The sequence below is a fragment of the Oncorhynchus nerka genome, linkage group LG7, assembly GCF_034236695.1.
Source record: "Oncorhynchus nerka isolate Pitt River linkage group LG7, Oner_Uvic_2.0, whole genome shotgun sequence".
NCBI lineage: Eukaryota > Metazoa > Chordata > Actinopteri > Salmoniformes > Salmonidae > Oncorhynchus > Oncorhynchus nerka.
The window spans coordinates 50294885-50307616 of NC_088402.1; the positions used below are offsets into that span (position 1 = coordinate 50294885).

General features: G+C 41.3%; 1 long non-coding RNA gene across 1 annotated transcript; it reads left to right on the plus strand.

Moving 5' to 3' along the window:
* LOC115132771 (uncharacterized) lies at window positions 1-1070 on the plus strand. Its single transcript, XR_003864115.2, has 2 exons — window positions 1-112; window positions 734-1070. It is a non-coding gene; the product is annotated as an uncharacterized LOC115132771 (long non-coding RNA).
* The last annotated feature ends 11662 nt before the right edge of the window (window positions 1071-12732 follow it).

A 12732-nucleotide genomic window follows, 5' to 3' on the forward strand; every position in this document is an offset into this window, starting at 1 on the left:
ATGTGACAGTGCCTCGTAAATAATCAGTACGACGTGGCTATAAGAAGTGTTCAGAATCCAGACAAGAGAATGCGTGAAAAAAACGTTGTTCAAAGGATACAGGGTAGAGAGGGTGAATTCGCTATGCAATTTGTTTCACCTTTGAATATAGAAATTCTGCTGGATTTAGTACGCTGCTCAGCTAGCACCCCTGTCCTACCTATAGTAGCTGGCTAGGAAACGTTAGCTAGCTAGCATTAGGTCAATTTTAAAACGTATTTTTCAATATAGACGTTATGCTAGACGATTTAACACGATATGATCATTGGCATGATATAGCTAAATAAATCACATTTGTTAGCTAGTTAGCTAACATCGACATGATATTCCATGCAATTTGTTCAGAATGTTTTTTTTTTATTAGCACGGTAGCTAGCTAGCTATCTAACCTTTGAACTCATGTTCAGTCTCTAGCTAGGTAGCTGGTAAATTTGCTATCATCCTTTGTCAGCCCACTACAATTAGTGGTTCCAATTTTAAGACGAATTTACTAGTTTATTATAAAAAATTGTGATAACTAGCTAACCCATTTCAGCTGTGGTAGCTCGCTATTAGTGTTAGCAAGTTATTAGCTAGCAGTGGATAACATAACTAGCTAAACCTAAATGGTAGAATTTATGAGAGTAGAGTAATGTAGCTATTGTCTATGCTAAATTGTCATAAATTCCTCTTCTCTCCCACAAATTCCCATAAGGTCTGACTCAAGAATGGGAAAATCCTTAACAAGAAAGAAACGGATGAAGACAACAGAAGGGGCCATGGGGCGCTGTGTTGTATTTTAAATAGTTAAATCTGTTATCAATTTCTATTCTGACTTGTAATGTTAAAAAAGGTAGAGAAAATGAACTCCCGTTTCTCCGAATTAGCTAGGCTCGCGTTGATAAACTACACAGATTTGAGTCACTGCAATTAAAATTGTTTTCCCAATGTCTCCTTCAATTCAATTGTTTTCACTATGTATTGCATGTTTGAGGATATTATATACTGTTAAACATGTTTGTAACTTAATATGAATAAATGGCCAGAAGGTTTCCTCTTTTAAGCTATAATTTTTAAAGTTATAATATTGGTAGGCTCAACTCATTAATAAATGGTCAATAGGTTTTGACTTTCTTTAAAGGTTATAGATCTGTCATTGAAAGCAAGTCTAAGAAGTGGTAGATATGTTCTATGTGTGCATTTATTTTAATTGAACCTTTATTTAACTAGGCAAGTCAGTTAACAACACATTCTTATTTCCAATGACGGCCTAGGAACAGTGGGTTAACTGCCTGTTCAGGGGCAGAACAACAGATTTTTACCTTGTCAGCTTGGGGATTCGACCTGCAACCTTCAGTTGCAGGCCCAACGCTCTAACCACCAGGCTACCTGCCAACCATACTTCTATGCTTCCCATTCTTAAGTTTAGTTTTGTCCACCAGCTTCAAACAGTTGAAAATACAATATTTTTGGTTATGGGAAGCATATTTCACAGTGGTTTAGATGGTACAATGATTCTCTAAACAATGACTGCTTGTTTTGCCACATTAACTGAAATTAGGCAAACTATTAGAATTTTTGCAACCAGGAAATGGCAGTGATTTCTGTCTATTGCACCTTTGAAGGTATCATTTTAGCAGTTATAAATGTTGATAACTCAGTTATGTTTATAGGTCTGTCACTTTAAAATAAGATATACTTTTAGCAGTTATACATGTGGGGAAATAATTTCGACATGATTTGAGAGTTTTCTCAGAGCTTAGACATTTGGTACTCATCACTGCTGGGTACTCATCACCACATACATGAGTGAAGATTCAACACTTTGTTAAACATGTTTAGTCAATGAATGGTGGGTATGAAGATCAAAACATTCAACGTTGTGAGATGATTTCTCCACTGTTTCACCAACCAAAGGTATTAGGGTTACCATTTCACACCAGTGTTCACCATACTTAGGCTATCACAGAGAAGTGGTAAGTATGTGTTGATATAAGCGGTAATGATGATTGAATAATGTCCTGAATGTAAATTTGGCCGGGGCATCAGGGCAAAGGTTGGTCAAGACGCATGAAAACCAACCTCTTCAGTTCCTGGGACAGAAAAATGTAGAGAAAAAAAGGTGAGAAAATAACTATTGTTCCACTGTACAACTAGAAAATGAGGATGCATAAGGGTTCATATGATAAACATTTGTAAGTGCATTTATAAATGGTTAATAAGTGTAGGTAAATATTGGCTGACTATTTGGCAAACATTGACAAGTGACGGCACTCTTGACCAATGCGATATAACCATTAATGTAATTATAACCCTTTTACAAATTTACATTTAAGTCATTTAGCAGACGCTCTTATCCAGAGCGACTTACAAATTGGTGCGTTCACCTTAAGACATCCAGTGGAACAGCCACTTTACAATAGTGCATCTAAATCTTTTAAGGGGGGGGGGGGGGGTGAGAAGGATTACTTTATCCTATCCTAGGTATTCCTGAAAGAGGTGGGGTTTCAGGTGTCAAATGGAACCTTATTGTAAAAGTGTTACCCAGATGGGTAAACTACCAGGAACCATACACATTTTGACATTGCATTTTAGTCATTTAGCAGATGCTCTTATTGAGATCGACGTAGTGCATTCATCTTAAAGTTGCCAAGAGAGACAACTGCAAAGATCACAGTCATTCTGACATACACGTGATCCACCATCAGCTTCAAATACCAAACGAGCCTCAGAAGACATTCATTGGACAACAGTAAAACTGGAGAGCAGTGCAGTTATGTTGCAGTATGTTGTGTGAGTGTGTATGGACTCATCACATACACAAAAAACTGGAGAATGCATTGAAAATATAAAGCTGTACAGTATATTCACATGCTCAATGGTTGTGTTCTGCATGAAATAGCTGTTCCAGTTCTCATTGGTGTTAGGCAGTTACCAGGGACTTAGAATATTACAGTAGATAGATGCATCATAAGGACTAAACAAGGCATGGGTTTGGTGTATTATGTGTTTCTTTGTGTTGGGTATTGGACATTGAAAACTACATCAACTGTGAAGCCTGGATAACATTTTCAGGATAAAAAAGCTGAAATTCAACGGTTATCAAGCCTCTTACTGTAAGTTTAGCATGCAATGGCCATTCAAAGTTCAATAGTTAGAGGTATAATGGATGACAGCATTGCAGATTAACTCATGGAAACATACTATCTTCAAGACCTACTGGAGGATTGTTTCTTATCAAAACTCAGATTTGTTTCATGTTTACCTTCACTCAACAGGCTGTGTTTCTCACTATCTTGAGTGGGTCACACACACTCAGCTCCCAAATCACATCTATTTATATCTCCCCAGCTATTTATATGTGATATTTAAAATATATTAAGAAACGTCCTCTCACTGTCAACTGCGTTTATTTTCAGCAAACTTAACATGTGTAAATATTTGTATGAACATAACAAGAATCAACAACTGAGACATTAACTAAACAAGTTCCACAGACATGTGACTAAATGTCATAATTTGTGGAGTTGTGCCCATAGGCGATGTTGTTGCCGGTGATGTCTGGTGAGGACCTGCCTTACAACAGGCCTACAAGCCCTCTCTCAGCCTATTGTGGACAGTCTGAGCACTGATGGAGGGATTGTACATTCCTGGTGTAACTCAGGCAGTTGTTGTTGCCATCCTGTACCTGTCCCGAAGATGTGATGTTCGGATGTACCGATGCTGTGCAGGTGTTGTTACACGTGGTCTGCCACTGCGAGGACAATCAGCTGTCCGTCCAGTCTCCCTGTAGCTCTGTCTTAGGCGTCTCACAGTACGGGCATTGCAATTTATTGCCCTGGCCACATCTGCATTCCTCAATCCTCCTTGCAGCATGCCTAAGGCACGTTCAAGCAGATGATCAGGGACCCTGGGCATCTTTCTTTTGGTGTTTTTCAGAGTCAGTAGAAAGTCCTCTTTAGTGTCCTAAGTTTTCATAACTGTGACCTTAATTGGCTACTGTCTGTAAGCTGTTAGTGTCTTAATGAACATTGAAAACAAAACAATAAACAACCAACAAACAGTCCTGTAAGGTGCAACACAACACTAAACAGAAAATAACCACCCACAAAACACAATGGAAAACAGGCTACCTAAATATGGTTCTCAATCAGGGACAACGATTGACAGCTGCCTCTGATTGAGAACCATACCAGGCAAAACACAGAAATAGAAAATCATAGACAAACGAACATAGACAACCCACCCAACTCATGCCCTGACCATACTAAAACAAAAGACAAAACAAAGGAACTAAGGTCAGAACGTGACAGTTATACTCACAGACATTATTTTGACAGTTTTGGAAACTTTAGAGTGTTTTCTATCCTAATCTGACAATTATATGCATATTATAGATTCTGGGCCTGAGAAATAGGCAGTTTCATTTGGGTATGTTTTTCATCTAAACATCAAAATACTGCCCCCTACACTCAACAGGTTAACAGGCTTTTCCCACCGAAACCCTAACACGTTCAAAAAGTGAATACTTGACCAATATTTCTAACATAAGAATGTGGGGAATGGTCAGAGATGGATCTGTAGAAAATTAATGTCATGTATGTTTTTATTTTGTGATGTCATTAAAAAGGTTAGCAATGAAATACTGTAACTTGGAAAGTATATCCCTTTATCTGTCAAGTTTCCATCCTTAATGTTGTATAATAAATATGATCAATATGAAATTATTTTTGTTAAGATAGGAATGGGATTTTAGGAGCCATAAGAGAATCTCTCCTATAAACTGTGCATAGTAATAGCCATGCCCCAAGTGAGGTCAGACTGAGGGATCCACCATTTCGAGAGAATGCATAAAAGGAAATTGGTAACAGAAATTAACATTAGACCAGAAAACATGGTTCGAAATGGTTGGAACTTTGAACCTCAACACGAGGTGAAGAAAATAAGCTATTCTCCCAGACCAGAGAGGCATGTAGAGCTGCAGCTCACATCCAGAGAGCTTTTGAACTTTGAATATCAACACAAGGAAGAGGCGAGAAGCTCACCTCTCAGACAATCACTGGTATGGCTGATTAGCTGTTCAAAATCAAATATATAGAAAAGCTCATTTAAGTGGGAACATCCTACTACTCTAATAAAATCACTGTATCCTACTATGCTCATCACCAATGGGATCCGTCGACACGGCTGGCTAGCCTTTCCAAGGAGCATCTTCCATAGTGAACAATAGTAGAAGACGGGAAAGGGGAGACCCCTCTCTGACAATTAGAGCCATACAAGCTTGCCACTGAAAGGCCAACAACCTTCCTAAGGAGGGCTGGTTCCGACAGAGAAATGGCGAATGAAGGCATAACGTAACGTTAATACATTCATGATTTCCCAAAATTGCGTTGGTTCGTGTGCAAAGTATATGATTACTGTGAGAATAGTTTAAAAAATGAATCAACGATAAGTATCTTTTCCTCTCGCTTCCCCCCTTCATTTTGTTGTGTAAGAAGCCGCCATGTGTTGTGTTAGTCCGCTAGGGACCTTCTCTCATGTATTAAGTGTGTATGTATCACGAACATTGTTGTAAGAATCGGACCAAAATGCAGCGTCGTTTGGGTTCATCATCTTTATTACGTGGCCTGGCAAAAAACAATAAAGAACAAAACGAACGTGAAGCTATGCAGTGCTCAAGGCAACTATACACAAACAAGATCTCACAACAAACAGGTGGGAAAAGCTGCCTAAATATGATCCCCAATCAGAGACAACGATAGACAGCTGCCTCTGATTGGGAACCATACCAAGCCAACCTAGAAAAAAAGAAACTAGAATGCCCACACTAGTCACACCCCGACCTAACCGAAATAGAGAATAAAGGATGTCTAAGGTCAGGGCGTGACAGTACCGCCCCCCCCCCAAAAGGTGCGGACTCCGGCCGCAAAACCTGACTCTATAGGGGAGGGTCCGGGTGGGCATCTGGCCTCGGTGGTGGCTCCGGTGCGGGATGTCGACCCCGCTCCGCTCGCGGATCCGCCCGCTTCGGTGGCAACTCTGGTGCGGGGATCGTCGCCAGAAGCTCCGGCCCATGGATCGTCGCCGGAGGAACCGGACTGTGTCCATTAATCATGTATTTTGGCCCAAGCAAATCTCTTCTTATTGGTGTCCTTTAATAGTGGTTTCTTCGCAATTCAACCATAAAAGCCTGATTTCACGCAGTCTTCTCTGAACAGTTGATGTTAAAATGTGTCTGTTACTTATTTGGGCTGCAATTTCTGAGGCTGGTAACTCTAATAAACGTATCCTCTGCAGCAGAGGTAACTCTGGCTTCCATTCATGTGGCGATCCTCGTGAGAGACAGTTTCATCAATAGCGCTTGATGGTTTTTGCGACCGCACTTGAAGAAACGTTCAAATGTCTTTACAATTTCCTGATTGACTGACCTTCATGTGTTAAAGTAATGATGGACTGTCGTTTCTCTTTGCTTATTTGAGCTGTTCTTGCCATAATATGGACTTGGTCTTTTACCAAATAGGGCTATCTTCTGTATACCACCCTACCTTGTCACAACAACTGATTGGCTCAAACACAGTAAAAAGGAAAGAAATTCCACAAATTCCACAATTTTAGCAAGGCACACCTGTTAATTGAAATGCATTCCAGGTGACTACCTCATGAAGCTTGTTGAGAGAATACCAAGAGTGTGCAAAGCTGTCAAGGCAAAGGGTGGCTATTTGAATAATCTCAAATATAAAATATATTTTGATGTATTTAACACTTTTTTGGTTATTACATGATTCCATGTGTTATTTCATAGTTTGTCTTTACTATTATTCTACAATGTAGAAAATAGGACTAATAAATAAAAACCCTTCAATGAGTAGGTGTGTCCAAACCTTGACTGATACTGGACATTAGACATTTGTTAATGTTAACGTGATTAATTTTGTCTCACAGAAGTTTCTCCAACAAGCTCACCTGGAAGTGTCACAGAGCAAAGGTAGATGGCCTTCAGTAACTTGATAGTATTTAAAAACATCCACATCAAAACAGTGGACCTTATTTTGTAGTGTCATACTTTAGAGCCTGAACTTTCAAATAAAGTCTGACATACATTAGACATCTGTTAATGTTAACATGTGATTCATTTTGTCTCAGACATCTCTCCACCCAACCGTAATGCAAGACAGCAGAGGTAAATGGCTTATAGTAACTTCATATATTTAAAAACATTGAAGAATTCACATCAAAACAATAGACCTTATTTTGTGGCATAAACTTTCAAATGAAGCGTGACATACATTAAACATGTTAACAGACATCTCTCTGGGGGGGGGGACAGGTGTGCGTAATGATGATGGCAGGAGTGCGCAATGCTGGGGAGCCTGACGCCCTCAAGTGCCAGGGAGGAAGAGCGGGAGCAGGTGTAACAGTAGCCTCCCCCCTTCCCCAGGGGCGCCTGATGGGCCGGCCGAGGCACGGGCGATGGACAACATTACGGTGCCCTAGCAGGCCACAGTTAACTTATGTTTGTTGACATGCATTGATTGTATGGAACTTACAGATGCTTTGGTCAAAAAGGCGAAGAGGCAGAGCAGAAAAAGGAGGGAGACAGTGAAAGTAAGAACATGTGAAGGCAGTTTCATGATCTATACTGAATCACACCTGTTTCCTTAAATTGCGGTGTAGTCATTGAAATATCAACACATGTTTGATTCTCACTTTTATTTAAATGTATATTAAACATACATTTTTTTGACAGTCAGCTCAGAAAACGACTGATTTGCACACCAGAGGTACACTAGAGTGATGCTCAAGTAGGAACTTTCAAAAGAAACATGAAAATGCATTCATATACTGTACCTTTCAATACCTCCAACTAATAACATGTTTTATTTTGTTTTACATCTGTCTCCACTTTCCAAGGATGGTAAATAGCTCAAAACATTGAAGCATACTTGTATGTTGTACTCAAACTTAACATCTGCCAAATGCAGGTAGATTTTGGCATTGGCTGTTAAAATGTCTATTTGATCAGTTATGTTGGTGGGTGGTCAGTGCTCCACGAGCATTTCACATTTATAGATAAAAAAAATACTGCAGTAGATGTTTTCAAAGTATTTCTGCCTCACGCTGCGACACTGCATGGCTGGGGGCTGTGTGCTTGTGAAGAGCTGAGTGACAGATTCATTTTCAGAATACACCACATTACTTCTTACAATACATTTATTTTAGAAACATAAAGCATGCTCATCTGTTTTTAGTGTTTTGTTGCTCTAATTTTGATTTGGGCTGGAAAAAAACCTGAGTTCCTGTTGTTTTCTTCTTCCTGCCACAGTAAATGGCTGACAGTAAACTTCATAATATTTAAAACATTGAAGCGTTCAAATCAAAACGATATACCTTATTTTGTTCTGTCATATAGTAGGTCCAATCCCAAATGGGACCATATGCACTTGTGGAATAGAAAATGTTCCAGTTCTTCTATGGCCTGCATACTCACAAGACATGTCACCCATTGAGCAGGTTTGGGACGCTCTGGATCGAGTGTACGACACCGTGTTCCAGTTCCCGCCAATATCCAGCAACTTCGCACATCCATTGAAGAGGAGTGGGACAACATTCCACAGGCCACAATCAACACAATGTGAATTAGATGTGTCGCGCTGCATGAGGAAAATGGTGGTCAAACCAAATACTGACTGGTTTTCTGATCCACGTCACTACTTTTTTAAAAGTTATCTTTGACCAACAGATGCACTTCTTTATTCCCAGTCATGTGAAGTCCATAGATTAGGGCCTAATGCCCAGCGTTGTCCAGGTTTAGGGGAGGGTTTGGCCGGCAGGGATGTCCTTGTCCCATTGCACTCTAGTGACTCCTTGTGCCGGGCCGGGTGCATGTACGATGACTTCGGTTGCCATGTACGCTGACTTCGGTCGCCAGTTGTACTGGGTTTCCTCCTGCATCTGGCTTCTGGGTTAAGCGAGCAGTGTGTCAAGAAGCAGTGCGGCTTGGCAGGATAATGTTTTGGAGGACGCATGGCTCTCGAGCTTTGCCTTTCCCGAGCCCATACGGGAGTTGCAGCAATGGGACAAGACTGTAACAACCAATTAGATATCACAAAATCGGGGAGAAAGATTTGACCTAATTTATTTCAATTGACAGATTCTTATATGAAATCACTTTAAATATTTGAAATTGTTGCATGTTGCGTTTTTATATTTTTGTTCAGTGTATATACACTGCGCAAAAAAAGAAAGGGAACACTAAAATAACACATCCTAGATCTGAATGAATGAAATATTCTTATTAAATACTTTTTTCTTTACATAGTTGAATGTGTTGACAACAAAATCACACAAATTATCAATGGAAATCAAATGTATCAACCCATGGAGGTCTGGATTTGGAGTCACACTCAAAATTAAAGTGGAAAACCACACTACAGGCTGATCCAACTTTGATGTAATGTCCTTAAAACAAGTAAAAATGAGGCTCGGTAGTGTGTGGCCTCCACGTGCCTGTATGACCTCCCTACAATGCCTGGGCATGCTCCTGATGAGGTGGCGGATGGTCTCCTGAGGGATCTCCTCCCAGACCTGGACTAAAGCATCCGCCAACTCCTGGACAGTCTGTGGTGCAACGTGGCGTTGGTGGATGAAGCGAGACATGATGTCCCAGATGTGCTCAATTGGGGAACGGGCGGGCCAGTCCATAGCATCAATTCCTTCCTCTTGCAGGAACTGCTGACACACTCCAGCCACATGAGGTCTAGCATTGTCTTGCATTAGGAGGAACCCAGGGCCCACCGCACCAGCATATCGTCTCACAAGGGGTCTGAGGATCTCATCTCGGTACCTAATGGCAGTCAGGCTATCTCTGGCGAGCACATGGAGGGCTGTGCGGCCCCCCAAAGAAATGCAACCCCACACCATGACTGACCCACCGCCAAACCGGTCATGCTGGAGGATGTTGCAGGCAGCAGAACGTTCTCCACGGCGTCTCCAGACTCTGTCACGTCTGTCACATGTGCTCAGTGTGAACCTGCTTTCATCTGTGAAGAGCACAGGGCGCCAGTGGCGAATTTGCCAATCTTGGTGTTCTCTGGCAAATGCCAAACGTCCTGCACGGTGTTGGGCTGTAAGCACAACCCCCAACCTGTGGACGTCGGGCCCTCATACCACCCTCATGGAGTCTGTTTCTGACTGTTTGAGCAGACACATGCACATGTGGCCTGCTGGAGGTAATTTTGCAGGGCTCTGACAGTGCTCCTCCTTGCACAAAGGCGGAGGTAGCGGTCCTGCTGCTGGGTTGTTGCCCTCCTACGGCCTTCACGTCTCCTGATGTACTGGCCTGTCTTCTGGTAGTGCCTCCATGCTCTGGACACTACGCTGACAGACACAGCAAACCTTCTTGCCACAGCTCGCATTGATGTGCCATCCTGGATGAGCTGCACTACCTGAGCCACTTGTGTGGGTTGTAGACTCCGTCTCATGCTTCCACTAGAGTGAAAGCACCGCCAGCATTCAAAAGTGACCAAAACATCAGCCAGGAAGCATAGGAACTGAGAAGTGGTCTGTGGTCACCACCTGCAGAACCACTCCTTTATTGGGGGTGTCTTGCTAATTGCCTATAATTTCCACCTGTTGTCTATTCCATTTGCACAACAGCATGTGAAATCTATTGTCAATCAGTGTTGCTTCCTAAGTGGACAGTTTGATTTCACAGAAGTGTGATTGACTTGGAGTTACATTGTGTTGTTTAAGTGTTCCCTTTATTTTTTTGAGCAGTGTGTGTGTATATATATATTTTTTTCTAATGTTGTAACTTCAACATCAAGACAGCACTTAGAGTTTATGATTAAAAAGGTCTAAAATCAGTGCATATTCTGCCCTTGAATTGCGTTCCCATACAAAACTAGACAGATGGCTAACGACTAAGTCTTCAATAAAACTCCCAAGGTGTTACTTTTCTTGAATGAATATATTGGAAACGTTTGTGAAACTGCAAAATACAGAAAATAATATACTTTAGTATTCAATTCACATAGACATACTGTAGCTGTACATTATACATTTCAAGTTGAAGTTGCATGAAAATACAAAGCACGTGCCAAGGTACCATGCATCTGGCATGACGCCAAACCATATAACTAATTGTTACTCATATGGTAGTTGGCTAACTCCTTTCATTACTCTAGTAATGTACAACCATCTCTGTAGAATAACAAAGCATATTACACTAGAAACAGTAACAGAACTACAGTATTATATATTTTATAATTCGTTTGCATGACGCACGAGGAAAGTAATACATCTGACTGCATACTTGCAAGGCAATTTGTGAGTAAACGCAACCAACCAACATTGACATGTAAGAAACTATCAATAACAAGATTATCATCACTAGCTAAATGCTTGAATCGAACGTAAACAAATATTTTCCAAGGCTGAAGCGTGACAAGAAATAACTACACTGAAAGACCTGTGCATGCAGAACGAAAACTTCCTGTTTGCGTACAGTCTTTCTAAGTACCCAGAAAGCTCCACTAGGGGTCAAATAACACCATGAAACACAATGAAAATCCATCTTAACTATTGTAATAAAGTGATCTGTTACCTTCTAACAGGATGGCAGCACACTCCCCACCTGGTATAATTAAATTGTGCCACTATGAAATAAAACATGTATGAAGAAAACAAATAATGTCCTTTTTATTCTTTTATCTCTAGGATACTTCAGAAAGAAGAACAACAATCTCTGAGATTGGTCTCAGAAACACCTTAGCAGCTCCTTACTAATTTTTAGTTCTACTCTCCTAACCTTTTTGTCAGTACTGGGAAAGGTTTTGACCACAAGCCCGACTGGCCATTTATTTCTGTGTGCCTGACTGTCTTTCAATAAGACAACATCTCCTACTTTTACATTTGGCTTTTCTGCTGTCCATTTTCTGCGTCTCTGCAGCTGGTGTTGTCCACACCTTCATGGAAGGATCTGGCAACATGAATGAGTCGCGCTGTGGCTCGATTGAGAGCTTTCCAGCCTGAGACCCTCTCAAAGCAATGAGAGCCAAGTTGAGCTCCAGAAACCTTAGTGGCGAAGGCAGTGACGTCTGGTCGAATCTCTGCGTTTGCGTGAGGCTCTACAACGCCAAAATGTATGTTCTCAGGCTCACTTGAGTTTGTTTGGGTCAGGAAAGGTGGACCTGGGAACCAACGGGTGTACTTTAAGAGCACAGCTAGTATGGGCCTGGTTGCATGGTCTGCTGGATTGCTGTCAGTGTTTACATAACACCACTGGTCTGGATGGGTAGACTTCCTGATGCAAGTTACCCTATTGGCAACATACATATACAATCTTTTGGTGACATTGTGGATGTAACCGAGAACTATCTTACTGTCTGTGTAGAACTTGGCCGCATTTACATCACTATGTCCATTTAGTCTCTGATCAGTTCATACATCTCAACAGCTAGCACAGCCGCACGCAGTTCTAGGCGTGGGATAGTGTGGGCCGGTCAATGGGCCAATTTTGATTTTCCCCATGACAAATCCAACATGCATTTGACCTTCCGAGTCAATAACTCTCAGGTAGGCTACCGCTCCTATGGCTACTGTAGAGGTATCCGAGAAGGTGTAGCTCTCTTTGAGTGGCAGACAAGGAGACTGGGATGTAGGTCCGCCGAATATACATATGTTCCAATTCCATCAAAGATTCCTTCCACATTT